This window comes from Danio rerio, chromosome 7, assembly GCF_052040795.2.
Source record: "Danio rerio strain M-AB ecotype USA chromosome 7, GRCz13ab, whole genome shotgun sequence".
Taxonomy (NCBI): Eukaryota; Metazoa; Chordata; class Actinopteri; order Cypriniformes; family Danionidae; genus Danio; species Danio rerio.
In genome coordinates, this window is record NC_141027.1 from 50,081,816 (window position 1) to 50,097,369 (window position 15,554).

General features: G+C 32.9%; 1 protein-coding gene and 1 long non-coding RNA gene across 20 annotated transcripts in view; both read left to right on the top strand.

Moving 5' to 3' along the window:
- Positions 1-15,554, top strand: part of b4galnt4b (beta-1,4-N-acetyl-galactosaminyltransferase 4b) — a 205,774-nt gene that overhangs the window by 133,756 nt on the left and 56,464 nt on the right. The gene's annotated exons all lie outside the window — the stretch shown is intronic.
- si:busm1-180g5.6 lies at positions 3,012-10,527 on the top strand. 14 transcript variants are annotated; one of them, XR_015496202.1, is made up of 13 exons: positions 3,012-3,405; positions 3,686-3,823; positions 5,089-5,122; positions 5,283-5,312; positions 5,391-5,420; positions 5,737-5,766; positions 5,863-5,932; positions 6,020-6,047; positions 6,341-6,410; positions 6,767-6,811; positions 7,769-7,902; positions 7,981-8,112; positions 10,249-10,527. It is a non-coding gene; the product is annotated as a si:busm1-180g5.6 (long non-coding RNA). The 14 variants fall into 14 exon arrangements; XR_015496203.1 differs by having other exon boundaries at positions 3,265-3,405; positions 7,772-7,902; XR_015496200.1 differs by having other exon boundaries at positions 3,265-3,405; positions 5,283-5,420.

A 15,554-nucleotide genomic window follows, 5' to 3' on the forward strand; every position in this document is an offset into this window, starting at 1 on the left:
CGGTAAAATCGCTGTAATTCATTACAAACATGCACTGTTCTAAAAATGTTTTAAACTTTTAAGACTCATTCTTGATTACATTTGATTGATTATTGATGATCACAGAGAGCCGAACAGATCTTTTAATCCTAGTTGCTTTCCGTACGTTTTTACTTGTCAATCAATTTGGTGGGCAGGGAAACCACACTTCTATCACATTGTGGTGGGCCTCAAAATGGGAGTGATTTGATCCTATTTTAACATCAGGAAATTTCTTTATTGTGACTTATTGTGTTTCTATCACTCCAATATGACTGTGGGCACACTATACACACTTCTGTCCAAACAGCTTACAAAAGATTATGTTCATAGGTGCCCTTTAAAATGCATTTTGTAGTCTAAAAATATGTAATATCTATAGAGTATAATCTAAAGAAATTCCAAGAATAAAAACAACTGATAAAATGTAAATGTGTCTGTATACAGTGTATACATATACAAAATATTGTAAACATATTTAATATCAAGCAAATTTTATATACATTTTTAGACACTTTACATAAAAAGGTTTGGTATAAAATGTTCACACATAAAAGAAAAATTACTCATTATTTACTAACCTTTAAGTGAATCAAAACCTTTATTTTAGTTTCTTTATTCTGTTGAAGACTAAAGAAAATACTTTGAAGAAAGCTGAAAACCTGTAACCATTGACTTAGTATGAAAAACAAATACCAGAAGTCAGTTGTTTTCAGCTTTTATTCAAAATATTTTATTTTGTGTCCAAAGGGTGTAAATGATGAAAGAATGTTTAGTTATGGGTGAACTATTCCTTTAAATTTATATTAAGGTCAAAATACACTTTAAATTGAAGCAAAATGATAAAAAAAATAATAATTCTGACTTGACTGTATATAAAATGTTTTATAAGAAATGGCACTAAAGTACTTTCAAAGGGAACTTAATAATTAATAAAACTGCCTTTGTGTGTGTGTGTATATATATATATATATATATATATATATATATATATATATATATATATATATATATATATATATATATATATATATATATATATATATATATATATATATATATATATATATATATATATATATATATATAATGTATGTATGTATATATATATATATATATATATATATATATATATATATATATATATATATATATAAAACGCAGTTTTTGTAGTTATAAAGTTCCCTTTGATTGTATTTATATATACGGTATATAGTTGAAGTCAGAATTATTAGCCCCCTATTTTATTTTTTACTCCAATTTCTGTTTAACAGAGGGAAGATTTTTTTTAAACACATTTCTAAACATGATAGTTTTGAAAACGTATCTCTATTAACTGATTAATTTTATCTTTGCCATGATGACAGTAAATAATATTCATTCATTCATTTTCTTGTCGGCTTCGTCCCTTTATTAATCCGGGGTCGCCACAGCGGAATAAACCGCCAACTTATCCAGCAAGTTTTTACGCAGCGGATGTCCTTCCCGCCGCAACCCATATCTGGTAAACATCCACACACACACATTCACACATAAACACACTCATACACTATGGACAATTTAGCCTACCCAATTCACCTGTGCAAATTCCACCCAGAAAGGCAAAACTAACCCGAGGTTCGAACCAGCGACCCAGCGACCTTATTGCTGTGAGGCGACAGCACTACCTACTGCACCACTGCTTCGGCAGTAAATAATATTTGACTAGATATTTTTTTTAAAACACTTCTAGACAGCTTAAAGTGACATTTAAAGGCTTAACTTGGTTAATTAGGTTAATTAAAGGCAGATTAGGGTAATTAGGCAAGTTATTGTATAATGATAGTTTGTTCTGTAGACCAGTGGTCCCCAACCTTTTTCTAACTGCGGACCGGTCAACACTTGATAATTTTGCTGCGGACTGGGGGAGGTTGAAATAATAATAATAATAATAATAATAATAATAATAATAATAATAATAATAAACGTGAATCCACTGTACTCATATGAAACTTTATTAGCACATTGCTCCAACATTACAATGCTATTATAACATTAGGAAGTAATAACTTTATTAACACATTGCTCCAACAATATAACATATTATATGGTCCCATCTGGAGGTAATGGCAGTCAAAAGCCCCTTTCACACATACAGACCTTTCTGGAAAATTACCGGCAATTTTCCGGAAAGGTGTGTATGTGTGAACAGGGCCTTTTTAAAAACAAAATTCGTATTTGGTAAATTCGTTCTGGCTATTTATTTTCCGGAAAGAGAAGTTGTAACATTACCGGTAATTTTGCTGAAATGCAGCGCTGTGTAAACGCAGAAAAAAAAAAAATTCACGGAAAGAGCGCGTACACGTCTAAAACGTGCTGATGTGAGACGTCTGCTTTAGCCAATCAGAACAGTCAGACACATTCACGCCCGCACGGTTTATGAGAATAAAAGCCTTTGAATATTTTTCCAGACACATTTAGGTGCTAGAAATTAGGCAGATAACGTTTATATGTTCATCTTAATGCCAACCGTGTAAATAATTATCGATAAGATGCTTATGATAAGCCGTTGTTTACCTTCAAGCTTTGTGTGTGCCCGTGAAAAAGCCCGTGAGCGGAGTACACACACACATATCATGCAAGTCCAATATGCCTCTGTTCACACGCCGTCCCTACAAATCCAGTTTGGCTTTAAATGCAGCTCCTTTATCTGCCAACTTAAAGATAATTAATTCTTGTGCAGCCCGGTACTGATTGACCCACAGACTGGTACTGGTAATAATTTTGACCATAAAATGGCTTTAAAAAAATGTAAACTTTTCATTCTAGCTGAAATAAAGCAAATAAGACTTTCTCCAGAAGAAAAAAAATATTCTTTAAAAAAGAAAAAAAAAAATCAAAGGTTGGCTAATAATTCTGAATTCAACTGTATATTTTATAATTTGTATTTTAGTACATTTAAAATGTATTAAGTTTAATAATTAGGTAAATAATTTAAGTAATAAGTCACTTTAAAAAAAAAAAAACATCTAGCAGCACATCAAAAGTGAATGTGTGATGAAATTAATTATGTGTGACAAAATATTATTAAATAGCACATTTTTATTAAATGTATACTTATTTTTTATTTGTTAATGGCAAACTTTGTGAAGAAAATGTAAAAGTACATGTACATGGTTTTGTTTCGATAATTAACAGAATGCAGATTTTCAAAAATATACACTGTAAAAAAAATCTGTAAAATAACAGTTAAATGACTGTATATTTTAACGGATTTTTTCCGTATACACGTATTACGGGTAATTTTCCGTTTATATACATTTTCGAATTGCATTATGGGAAGGGGATCGCAGCTCAGGCAGCGTTTGATGGACACCGGGCCATATTTCTTCCTCTGTTTTTTCCCTGGTAAGTACGATTAATAAAACATATAACAATATTTTAGTTAAAATACTGCTTTATTACATTTGTATCGTTATTTAAAATTATTTTTGTCTTGTCTGAAGCGGCCATGGAAAGTACAGCAGTGAATTACGTTTAATATTGTTAATAAGATCAGACTTTATATCATTAAGATCAAACTGAGCTATGAGTGGTTAAATGTAATTTAAACAAGCATTTATCTAATGAATTTTTACCTTTTTATGCGTTTTCCTCATCAGTAAATATGATATCTGTTCATTTACAGTTGTTTGTCCGTATTTTTCTAAACTGCCGTGCGCGGGAACTGATGTGACGTCCCAATCACCCACTCACTCCCTCTGCACCTGCGTGAGTCTGACTGGATTAACGGTAAAACGTCAGCTTGTCTGTGAGAGTGTAAAAGGTATGTTAATTATTTAATAGAAATATAAATGTTTTCTTTGTACAGTGCATTGAACAAGGGATAGCATTCAAAGTTTGTGACACTGTGTAGTTTGGTTGATATAGTGCTGAAGGTGTATATCGATGACTGGTTAACGTTACCTTTAATGAACCCTAACGTTAACGTGTTTTAAACGCTCGTAACACCTGACCGTCTGTGTTTGTTTGCATATTAATAACTAATTTCATATTTTTACTGACGTTATCAAATGTTAGCTTTGGTTTGACCGACGTATCAAGGCTGTGTGACCGAGATTCAGTGGAACAGCTTTGCTGGTTTTTAAGTATAAGTTAGACCCGCGTGAATTTGAGGCATTGTGTAAATCGGTATGAGGGGAAATACACACTCATAAAGTTATTATTATTGGTGGGCCCTTATCAGCATTAACGTGCTGCGTTAACGCGAGACTTTTATCGCGCGATAAAAAAAATATATCGCCGTTAATCTATTCTCAACGTTGGGTTTGGAGCTGGGTGACTTTCATACTTTGGTAGTTTAGCGCGGATGTATACCTGACCGGTGAGCCGTCTGACAAACAAGTGCCCCTCTGAATCAAATCAGCAGGATGCCTGACTTTAACTGCAGTTCGGCAGTTTCACTTTAACTCATGAACATTCATTCATCCCGCGTGACAAACTGGGGTATTAGACGCAAATAAGAAGGAAGAACTGATGAGAGTGTTATGGAATTTAATAACGCTCGCCAAATGGAACGAAAAAAAAGCTTCCGCATTTCGCGACGTGTGTTTGTGTGTACAGAGATAACAGAGTGATACAGTAAGTGTGTGACATTTAAAATTTTATATAGTGTTTACACTGTCATGCGTTTTAGGCCTCAAATACAACGTGTACCTTAAAGCACACAATTAAATGTTTGTTGTAGTCGAGTTGAACTGTCATGGATATTATACTTATGAACGTCTTGTCAACTTGCAGATTTAGCCAAGTTCACTTTTAAGAACCTCAACAGCTGCTATTATGAAGATATAAAGATGAGCTGTTCTTCAAAAGTCTTAAAATTCTTCAGACTAACTGTCAGTTAGAATCATTATAGCAAATAATAATTTCATTACTATTAGGAGATCAGGAGTTTTATTTTAATGAAGCCTTGATAATAGAGTCAACTACACATGGTGTTATCACAAGTGAAATCTTTTTATGTAGATTTTGAGTCTGAGTGTTTTGCACATATAATGTTCACTGATATTTTGTTTTGTTGACTTCCAGGTTCTTTCATTTTGGTTATAAGTACATGGTACAGGTAAATTCTTAGATTCAATCCAAACTGAATTTGAATTGATATGGACAAATGAAATAAAATACACATGGGATTTTAAATGTTTTCATTTTTTTATTATTCACGACGTTTGTGAAGTTTAAATGTATACTGTCTCAAACTGAATGTGTTATTTTTGTTGTAGGTGTGTTGGTGTAAAAATTGATGCTGACTGGTTAGTACTGCATTTTTAACCATAAAAATAATGATTTATATTTAGCGTTGCCTAAAGGACCTTCTGTACTTTATACAGGAGATGACAGTAAACTTTCAAGTTTAAGAGGTAAAATGTTCAGGGTTTTTCTGTTTGATTTTGAGTGTTTTGTAGATATAAGGTTCACTGATATAGGATATAAGATTTGCTGTATGTTTATGCTGTCATTTTGGTTATAAGTACAAGGTACATGTACATTTTCACAGCAATCTAAATTAAAATCTTAAATTCAATCCAAACTGAATTTGAATTAATATGGACAGATTAAATAAAATACACCTGGGATTTTAAATGTTTTCATATTTTTATTTACAAAGTTTGTAAAATTTAAAAGTAGACTATATGCTGCATGTTTCAAACTGAATGAGTGTTATTTTTGTTGTAGGTGTGTTGGTGTAAAAAGTGATGCTGACTGGTCAGTACTGCATTTTTTAACCAAAAAAATAAACAATGATTTATATTTAGCATTGCATCTATTGTAATTTTACCAAGAATGTGTTTGCTCTTTCAGAACTCAGGCAGTTGTGCTGGACCTTCTGTACCTTATACAGGAGATGACGGTAAACTTTGAAGTTTAAGAGGTAAAATGTTCAGCGTTTTTTCTGTTTGATTTTGAGTGTTTTGTGTATATATAAGGTTCACTGATATTTTGCTTTATTCACTTCCAGGTTCTGTCATTTTGGTTATAAGTACAAGGTACAGGTACATTTTCACAGCAATCTAAATAAAAATCTTAAATCTTACGTTCAATCCAAACTAAATTTCAATTCATATAGACAAATTAAATAAAATACACCTGGGGTTTTAAATGTTTTCATTTTTTTATTATTCACAAAGTTTGTAAAGTATAACAGTAGACTACATGTTGCATGTTTCAAACTGAATGAGTGTTATTTTTGTTGTAGGTGTGTTGGTGTAGAAATTGATGCTGACTGGTCAGTACTGCATTTTTATAAATAATACAAAAAAATATGTGTTTGCTCTTTCAGAACTCAGGCAGTTGTGCTGGACCATCTGTACTTCATACAGGGGATGACAGTAAACTGCAAAGTTTAAGAGGTAAAATGTTCAGGGTTTTTGTTTGATATTAGTGCTTTTATTTTTATTATTTGGCAAAACCAATTACCTGTACCTATATTTTTACTAAGTGTTTACATGAACACATTTTGCTTCAGTAATTTTGAAATTTTGTTAACATGTATTCAAACTAAAAGTACTGGGTTGATGTGGGTGTTTTATCTGGGGGTTTTTAAGCTGCAACTGTAATCTGTTAAATGAACAAAGCAGTTATTTATTATTATTATTTATTTTTACAACATTTAAAATGTTACAAGTTCTTTATTTTGGTTATGTCTGTTTAAAATGATAAGGAAATAACTGGTCCACTGCTGAATCTCTTTTCTTTTCTCTCTTAGCCACCTGATGATGAGAAAGACATTATCAATGTAGGCATCTTGATGGTGAGCCAGGCCTTCATGCTGATTTTGTGACTGTTTAATCTATTTATCGTGATTGTAATAAATTTTTTTCAGGATGCAAAACTGGCTAAAAATCTACTTTAAATTTTAACATTAATTGTATGATAGTGTGGTTGATTTAACATTTTATTTAATGTTGGGTTCATTGTAAAAAATGATTTAATTTTGGTTGAATAAATGCTGGTTTTGGGACAGTTTTGTCTATTTATCATCATAGAATTAACATTATTTCAGGGTGGAAAACTGCCTAAAAATCAGTGATGACTTTTAACATTGTTTCAATGATAGTTTGATTGATGTTTTAACATTTCAATGTTAATTTAACTTAGGTCTGCTATCTGGAAAAGAACTCATTTTTAAAAATGCAAAAAACTTATGAATGTGCCACTTGAATTTGGTATCACATGTAATTGGCATGTTATGGAATTTAACTATGGCAAATAAGTGAGAGGAGATGGAAAGCTATGATGTCTACACGTTTTCCTGAAACATTTGCAAGGTCAATTCTTTCTTGCATAAAGATAGTGGAAAAGAAGAAAAAGTATAACAAAATGGTTTTTTGTTCTTTTTATTTTGTTTTCTTTCCTTTATTGTTGTTTTTTGCCTTATTTTTGTTTCTGCACTATATTTATTTCTTGTAATATTTGATTAAGTAAATAATTTAAAAAAAATTTCTTTTAAATTATGTAGCAGACATGTATTTTAATAATTTTACATAATAATTATATTATTTATAATATTATTAATAATATTAATAATTTAACATATAGGTGTGCATATATGTACCCATATATGTACATATAATATAGGAAAACAGCCAATTTTATATGTGTCACATATATCAAAAACCTATATTAAACCATATGTTTATATAGGTTCTTTCCATGTAGGCGTGTACCAGACCCAACTCACAACTCACTTTTCTTTTCTTTTTTTCAGAAGAAGAGTCCACAGCCACAATAACAAGATCATTGAGCTGTCCCCTAATTGTGGTCAGCTACATGTTTAGTCTCTTATGTGCTAAACATTATGTAGCCTAAGGAAGCAGCCCTGACTCTGTAGTTTATATGAAGGTATGTTTTTACATTTTTAAGTTTATTTCATTTTTACAAGATAAGTAAGGTGATACATGTTTGTTGTATTTACAACAGGAGCATGCTGAGTAACTATCCAGAAAGTAGGTCCAAAGCTGAAAAAAGGGCACCAAGCAGAAACATACCATCTAAACTCCTTCGATTCCTGTCAGACCAGAAAGACTTTCAGAATCCTTGGAAGATTTAAAGGTAATTAAGCACACCGATAACACTTTATAATAACTAAACACTATTGATTAATTTATTAAGCATTAGCAAAAAGTTCTGTTAAGCATTGACTCTACATTAATAGACCTTAGTATACAGTTTATAACTACAGCTGCAAATGCTGTAATTTTGACTTATAAGCACATCTATAATGTGCTTAATTATTTTGTTTTCATATTTTGTTAATGATCAATTTTTCATTCTAAATTTAGTATCGCATTATTTACAAACCAGTGATTTAAGAATAGTGAATTTTTTTTTCTAATGGTGTATTTTTTTTCTAATCATTCAGAATGTTTAAGTAAATGGTTAATAAACTATTCAAACTAACATTTAAATATCTTATTATTCAGGCATATAGTAATAGTTGGGCAGCACAGGGGCTAGCACTGTCGCCTCACAGCAAGAAGGTCTCTGGTTCAAGTCTCAGTTGGTAATTCTGTATGGAGTTTGCATGTTTTCCCTGTGTTGCCGAGGGTTTCCTCCGGGTGCTCAGGTTTTCCCGACAGTCCAAAGACATGCGCTATAGGGAAATTGATTAACTAAATTGGCTGTAGTGTATGAGTGTGTTTGTAAATAAGTGTGTATGGGTGTTTCCAAGGGCGTACTCATGCTATGCAGAGTTACCTTGAAACTGGATGCGTGCTTGTCTCCCTGACGCTTACGTCATCGATAATGTGCTGTTCAGTTTAACAAGTGCTCTCACTCAGCACAGTGGAGATTTCTTTATATTGTTATATTGTTTTAGTTGTTTAAAATGCGGTGACACGCAGTCAAATATTTCGCCGAACAGATCAGCTACTTTTGACGCTCATAAACAATCAAAGTCATCGTGCTGCAGGTACTAGGAGGTTTGCTAAAGGTGCAGCTGTTGTGCAGTGAGGGGTTTGTGTCTTTTGTGACAGTTTGCAAGGGACGGTTTGATTTGGATAAATTAACCACTATTACTGTTCAATGAACGCAAACTGTCGTTAATTATTAAAGACGCAAACCCTTTACTGCACCACAGCTGCGCCCTTTAGCAAACCTCCTATTCCTGCAGCACAAGGAATTTATGAACATCAAAAGTGGCTGATCTGTTCGGCAAAATATTTGACTGCGTGTTACTGCATCCCAAACGACTAAAACAAAATAATTTAAGAATTCTCCACTGTGCTGAGAGAGAGCACTTTTTAAACTAAACGGGGCATCATCGATGATGTAAGAGTGCTCAGGCTCGAATGCAATGTGAGTGCGGGACGTCGGGGAGACGGTAGAGAGGACAAGCGTGCTTCGGCCTGGTTCAAGGCAACTGTACATAGTGCGAGCACACACTAAGCTGAAGGAAAATGCATGAATGAATAGTAATAGTTATACTTGTATATAAAGTATAAAAAAATAAGTATATAAAGTATATACAATACTTATTTTAATAAGTGCTTTTGTTAACTTCATCCAGTTTTGTAGCCTAAAGTGAGGATTGTTTATGCTTTGTAAATCCCCTTATAAATCACAATTAAAGGTTCAGTTATATTCTAAGAATGAAATTCATTTTATTGTATTAAATGAAAAATAAATCTTATCTAAAATAAAATTACTGTACAGTTTAAACCTAGCTAAATAACACTGAAATGTTGCATCGTAATGTATCATTAAATTATTTTATTGTTGTTTTATCCAGTTTTATCTTATGTTTTGGCACTCCTGCTATTCAGCAAGGTTTCATATTTACAGCAATTACATTTTTTAGATAAGACTGTAATGATTTATTGTTAATTTAATACTGAGCCTTTAACTGTCGTTTATAAGGATTTATAAATCATAAATAATCCTCACTTTAGATTAGGCCACCAAACTGGGAGAAGTTTTGTAAATAATGCAATATAATATATATATATATTTTTTATTATAAAAATAGTCATGTAAAATCAATCATTAAAGTTTGTTAACACAATTATTAAGCACATTATAAATGTGCTTAAGTCAAGATTACAGCATTTGTAGCTGTATTTAAAACCGACTACTAACATCTATTAATGTAGAGGCAATGATTAACAGAACTATTGACATGCAAGGAATCACCCCAGTTGTAAGTGAAAAGTCATTAGTAATATTTTTTTTTGTTTGTTTGTTTTACAGCCATTGAAGTATCAGTATTGGAGAGGAAGAAGACCCAGTTGTATCGTCTGTTTCCTGCCATCTTGCAGTTAACCTGGTTTCTTAATATAAAGTACTTGTAATTTGCCCACTTGCCCTTAATTATCTTAAAGCTAACATTTAAAACTAATTTGCTATGAGATTATTTGCCAAGACTTCTCACGGTGCGATTCACATGTCAATATGTATTATTGTGTGTATAACTAGCTATTTGGAATTCAAATGATTTGTATTCATTAAAGAATCTGTTTTAATTGCAAAGTTGTTTTTGTACTAATCATTGCAAGTTCACAGATAACAAACTATTTACTGCTTCTCTACACATACAGTATAGAATAAATGTTTTGTTTTACTATTGTAAACCATTAATAGTGTATTTCCCATATGTATATGTTTGTCCTTACCAATTGCCATTTCTATGCTGCTTGAAGAGCATTAAATTAGTAAAATAATTATTTTTTACAGTAGGTATCCCATTAAAACAAAGAATCTGTTCATTTTTTCACTGTAGGTATACTATTAAAACCCAAAAAAACTCCTCTTTTTACAGTAGGTATACTATTAAAATACAGAATCTGTCTGTTTTTTTACAGAAGGTATACTATTAAAACACAGAATCTGTCTGTTTTTTTACAGAAGGTATACTATTAAAACACAGAATATTTCCGCTTTTTTACTGTTGGTATACCCTTAAAAACACAGAAAATAACCGTTTTTTTATATAGAAAACCCTTAAATTACTATAAAATGGTTGGTTATTTTACAGTAGTTTAACTGTCAAAAAACGGATATATTTTAGTTTTTTTAATGTTGACACACTGTTAATTAACAGAAGTTTTCCGTTTTTAATTTACGGTGAAATATTTGTGTAATGAGCTGCCAGTACATTTTACCGTTTTTTTACGGAATTTTTTTTTAGAGTGTATGTAATAATTGGTAACACTAGATTAAAGAACAGAATCACTATAATAAGGGTTTTCCCTCTTTTATTGCTGCTTATTAATTGAAAAGTGTTTGTATGCGTTATATTTATGTGTAGTATGAAATTTATCTTTAATGTACCTTTAAAATATTACAGGTAATGTACTTTATAATTTACAGACATTGTGCGCAATATCCATGTGAATGTGTTTTCTAAAAATGTTGTGAAATTACCCTGAGGCATACAGTATCTTACTTGTTTGTACATATAGATGTCTTGAACCAGAGTTAAAGCAGAGCAGGACTTAATTATGTCCCTCAGGAATTGATTGAATTATTTGCATTATTTCTGTTTGCTGATGCTTAGATCTCAGATACAGGTTAATTCAGGTTCATTCATGTCTTTAGGGAAGAGAAGAGATGTCATTATAAATGTAATAGTGAGTTATGATTAAAGGATATGAGTGCACATAGAAAAATATGACGTTTATTATTCTTCGTACATCATCTACAATATTCCATGAATATAAGAATTGTCAGTTTTGATTTCATGGTGACTTTAAGATGTGAAGTGCACTAAAAGTTCACATTCACACGTATTGTCTCAAAGGAAGTTGTCTTTGTAGGCCACATTTCTCCTTTGCATTATGATGTGAATTGTACTAGGCTGATTTAATCAAAGCAACTCCAGCAAAACATCTGAAGAATAATTGTCTCGCAACACAAGGTCTCCATCTGAATTTGAGTGGCTGCGGCTTCTGTCTTAAATGAAAATATCTTGCTAACAGAACTCCAAGTTCTTAAAACATAAAGATAGGGTACACAAGTACACTCCAGGAATCAACATTAAACATGAAGTGTCATACCCATTTTATTCTCTTTGTGATAAGAATTTTTTGAAGTTCTTACTCTGGAGGCTCCAGTGGCTTTTCTGAATTTAGAAAGAAGTTTCTTTGTCGATGGGTGACTTTTCGTGTTTTTTACCCTTAACGAGCACATTGTTCCTTTACAAGCACATATCCCAGGCTCTATGACTTCATTGCTTAATTTGTTGATATCAACATTGTTTTATGCAACATTTGGGTTGCACTGGGTCTTCAGGGTTCCCATGTTTCATGGAATTTCAGCAATACACTCACTGGCCACTTACAGCTACACTTACTAGTACTGGGTTGGACCCTCTTTTGCCTCCAGAACTGCCTTAATCCTACGTGGCATAGATCCTACAAGGTACTGGACATATTCCTCAGAGATTTAGCTCCATATTAAAATGATAGCATCACATAGTTGCTGCAGATTTGTTGGCTGCACATCCATGATGTGAATCTCTTGTTTTACCATATCCTTAAGGTGCTCTATTGGATTGAGATCTTGTGACTGTGGAGGCCATTTGAGTACAGTAAACTCATTGTCATTTTCAAGAAACCAGTCTGAGATGATTCACGCTTTGAGACATGGTGCATTATCCTGCTGGAAGTAGCTATCAGAAAATGGGTACACTGTGGTCATAAAGGGATGGACATGGTCAGCAACAATAATTGGGTAGGCTGTAGCACTGACACAATGCTCAGTTGGTACTAATGGGCCCAAAGTGTGCCAAAAAAAAAAAAAAATCCCCCACACCATTACACCATCACCAACGGCCTGAATCATTGATACAAGGCAGGATAAATCCATGCTTTCATGTTGGTGATGCCAAATTTTGACCCTACCATTTGATTGTTGCAGCAGAAATCAAGACTCATCTGACCAGGCAACGTTTTTCCTATCTTTTATTATCCAATTTTGGTAAACCTATGCCAATTATAGCCTGTTTCCTGTGCTTAGCTGACAGTAGTGGCACCCGGTGTTGTCTTCTGCTGCTGTAGCCCATCTGCCTCAAGGTTGGACGTGTTGTGCATTCAGAGATGCTCTTCTGCAAACATTGGTTAAAACGAGTGGTTATTTGAGTTATTGTTGCCTTTCTATCTGCTTGAACAAGTCTGGCCATTCTCCTCTGACCTCTGGCATCAACAAGGTATTTGTGCCCACAGTACTCCCTGTTCTTGAACATTGATGTTGTTGAAGCCAGAAAAGGATTTAAACTATGCCACTTAAAATCTCTGGTGTGAAGAGGATTAAATGCATAACATAGTGTTCTCCTGTTGTGATTTTAACAAAAACCCATAGCGTTTGTCGTGTATTTTTATGTTTTTAAGAGCAGAAATTGCTGCTCATTATCTCATTTTCTGTTCATTTGTAAATTATGTGAGCTTAATTTCACAGTAGATTCCCATAGACCTCAATCACTTCAAAGAGAAATCAGGACAGAAGTCAAAATTTGACAAAGGAGACATGATGAAGCTGCTGCTTTAAAAATTAGCCTTGCAATCTACGCATCACTCAGTAAACATCCTTTTGTTCTTTTCAAGAGAACATTGTGTGTTTTATTTTCTGCATGATACCTGTTTATAAGAATTGGACATATCAAGTTTATTTTGTCTAAATTACGTCTTTTCTAAGAATTGAGTTTTTTTCCAAACAATGAACACATTAAGACATTGTAAAATCAGAAAAATCATGTTACTCGCTTCGGTCATCTTGTGGTAAATTAAATTTTCACATATTTCTTTAATACAGAACTGTTTATGGAATTTATCCTAAAAATATAGATTTATGTAAGATATAAATGATATAAGATTGTGTAAACTGAATGAAAACTTTTTTTCTGATATGTATGTTTTACTCAAATCGTATTTTAAGTTAGGTGTTAATGCTTTCTTTTTTAAGCGGCTTATGTAAAGAACTTTAGCAATCAGTAAGTATAATCTACAACAGTTCTATCAACTGTATCAAGTATAATCGATAACTTCTTTAGCAGTGGGTATATCTATTTGTAAATTTCTTACATTCATCTGAAAATATTGTTCAAATGTACTGCCAAATGTATAACAATCTTTTAAGTTTTACTAAAGTCAGTAAGTTATTAAACCTCCATGTATTTAAATGATTTTGCTATTACGCTACTGTAACAATGGTGTTGCAATTTAGCACATTTAAATAATCAATATACTATCATTTTAGTATTGAATGACTACAGTTGAAATTATAAACAAGTTCTTTGCATGTGCTTTAGTATTTTTAATTAGGTATTGCTGTAGACCAGAGAACTTTTAAGTGGGAGGGAGTTACACCACAAATAGGTTTAAGTTTAGGGTTGTGATATGCACTATAAAAAATGCTGAGTTATTTCAACCCAAATGTGAGTGTAATAGGAACTAACTAACTGCTGAGTTTTTTTTTTTTTTTTTTTTTCAATAACCCTGCATTTTTTTTTAGTCTAGCAGTAGACGTTATTAAAACACAACAGATCACTGTAAGGTAGTGCTTAGGCCCCATTCACACGGGGCGTCAGCGTCAACGCTTCCCATTCACTTTGAATGGGTGACGTCAGACGTTGCCGAACTGCATTGTGGATCTGTCTGCGCCGCTTCAGAAGCGCTGCTCTCAGCAGATGTTGGGATTAGCTCAACTTTTCAAGCACCGACGGAAGCGTCAGCCAATCAGATCGCTGTATGCAAATACACCAGCTAGACAGTGGCCTATTGCTGACTAAATTTCATTGGCTGACGCTGCTATGACGATCACTTCAGCCCCAACTTCTGACACGCCTTCAGTCAAGCGTTGACTCTGAAGCCCCGTGTGGGGCGTTAAGGTTGAGGTAGATGTAGACATTAACAAAACTGTGAGGTTAGGTTTAGGGTTGGGGTAGGTGTAGAGGTTAATAAAACATAAAAGGTTACTGTGAGGTTGAGTTTAGGATTGGGGTAAGTGTAGGTGTAGACGTTAATAAAACACAACAGATTACTGTGAGGTTGGGGCAGGTATAGACATTAAAAAAAGACAACAGGTTACTGCAAGGTTGGGTTTAGGGTCAATTTAGACATTAATAAAACAATAGATTGGACTCCACAAGACATTAAATAATTCAATGAAAACTCCATGAGGTTTGTACAGCCCACTTGGAGCTCAAGTCCCACCCACTTGGGAGTTAGCTTTGACCTCCATCTATACCATCTCAGTATTTTTGCCAACATTAAAATATAAGTGTACATCTTTGAATCATTACAGACATTATAAATACTGACAGTATTGCGAGTGTCATTTTGAATATTTAAATAAATTCCTACATGCTTATAAGTAAAGTACAAATGCACATTTAATAAAATCGAGCACACATTTTTTTTTTACAAGGAAGGGCTTGCTTCAAAATGTAATAAAATTACACTTGTTAGTATAAATGGCTAAGAGTCTGCTTTAGTGCTTTTTGCAAATCAGATTGCATTACTTCTTTGAGGAGATGAGACAGCACCTTCCATTGTAATTCT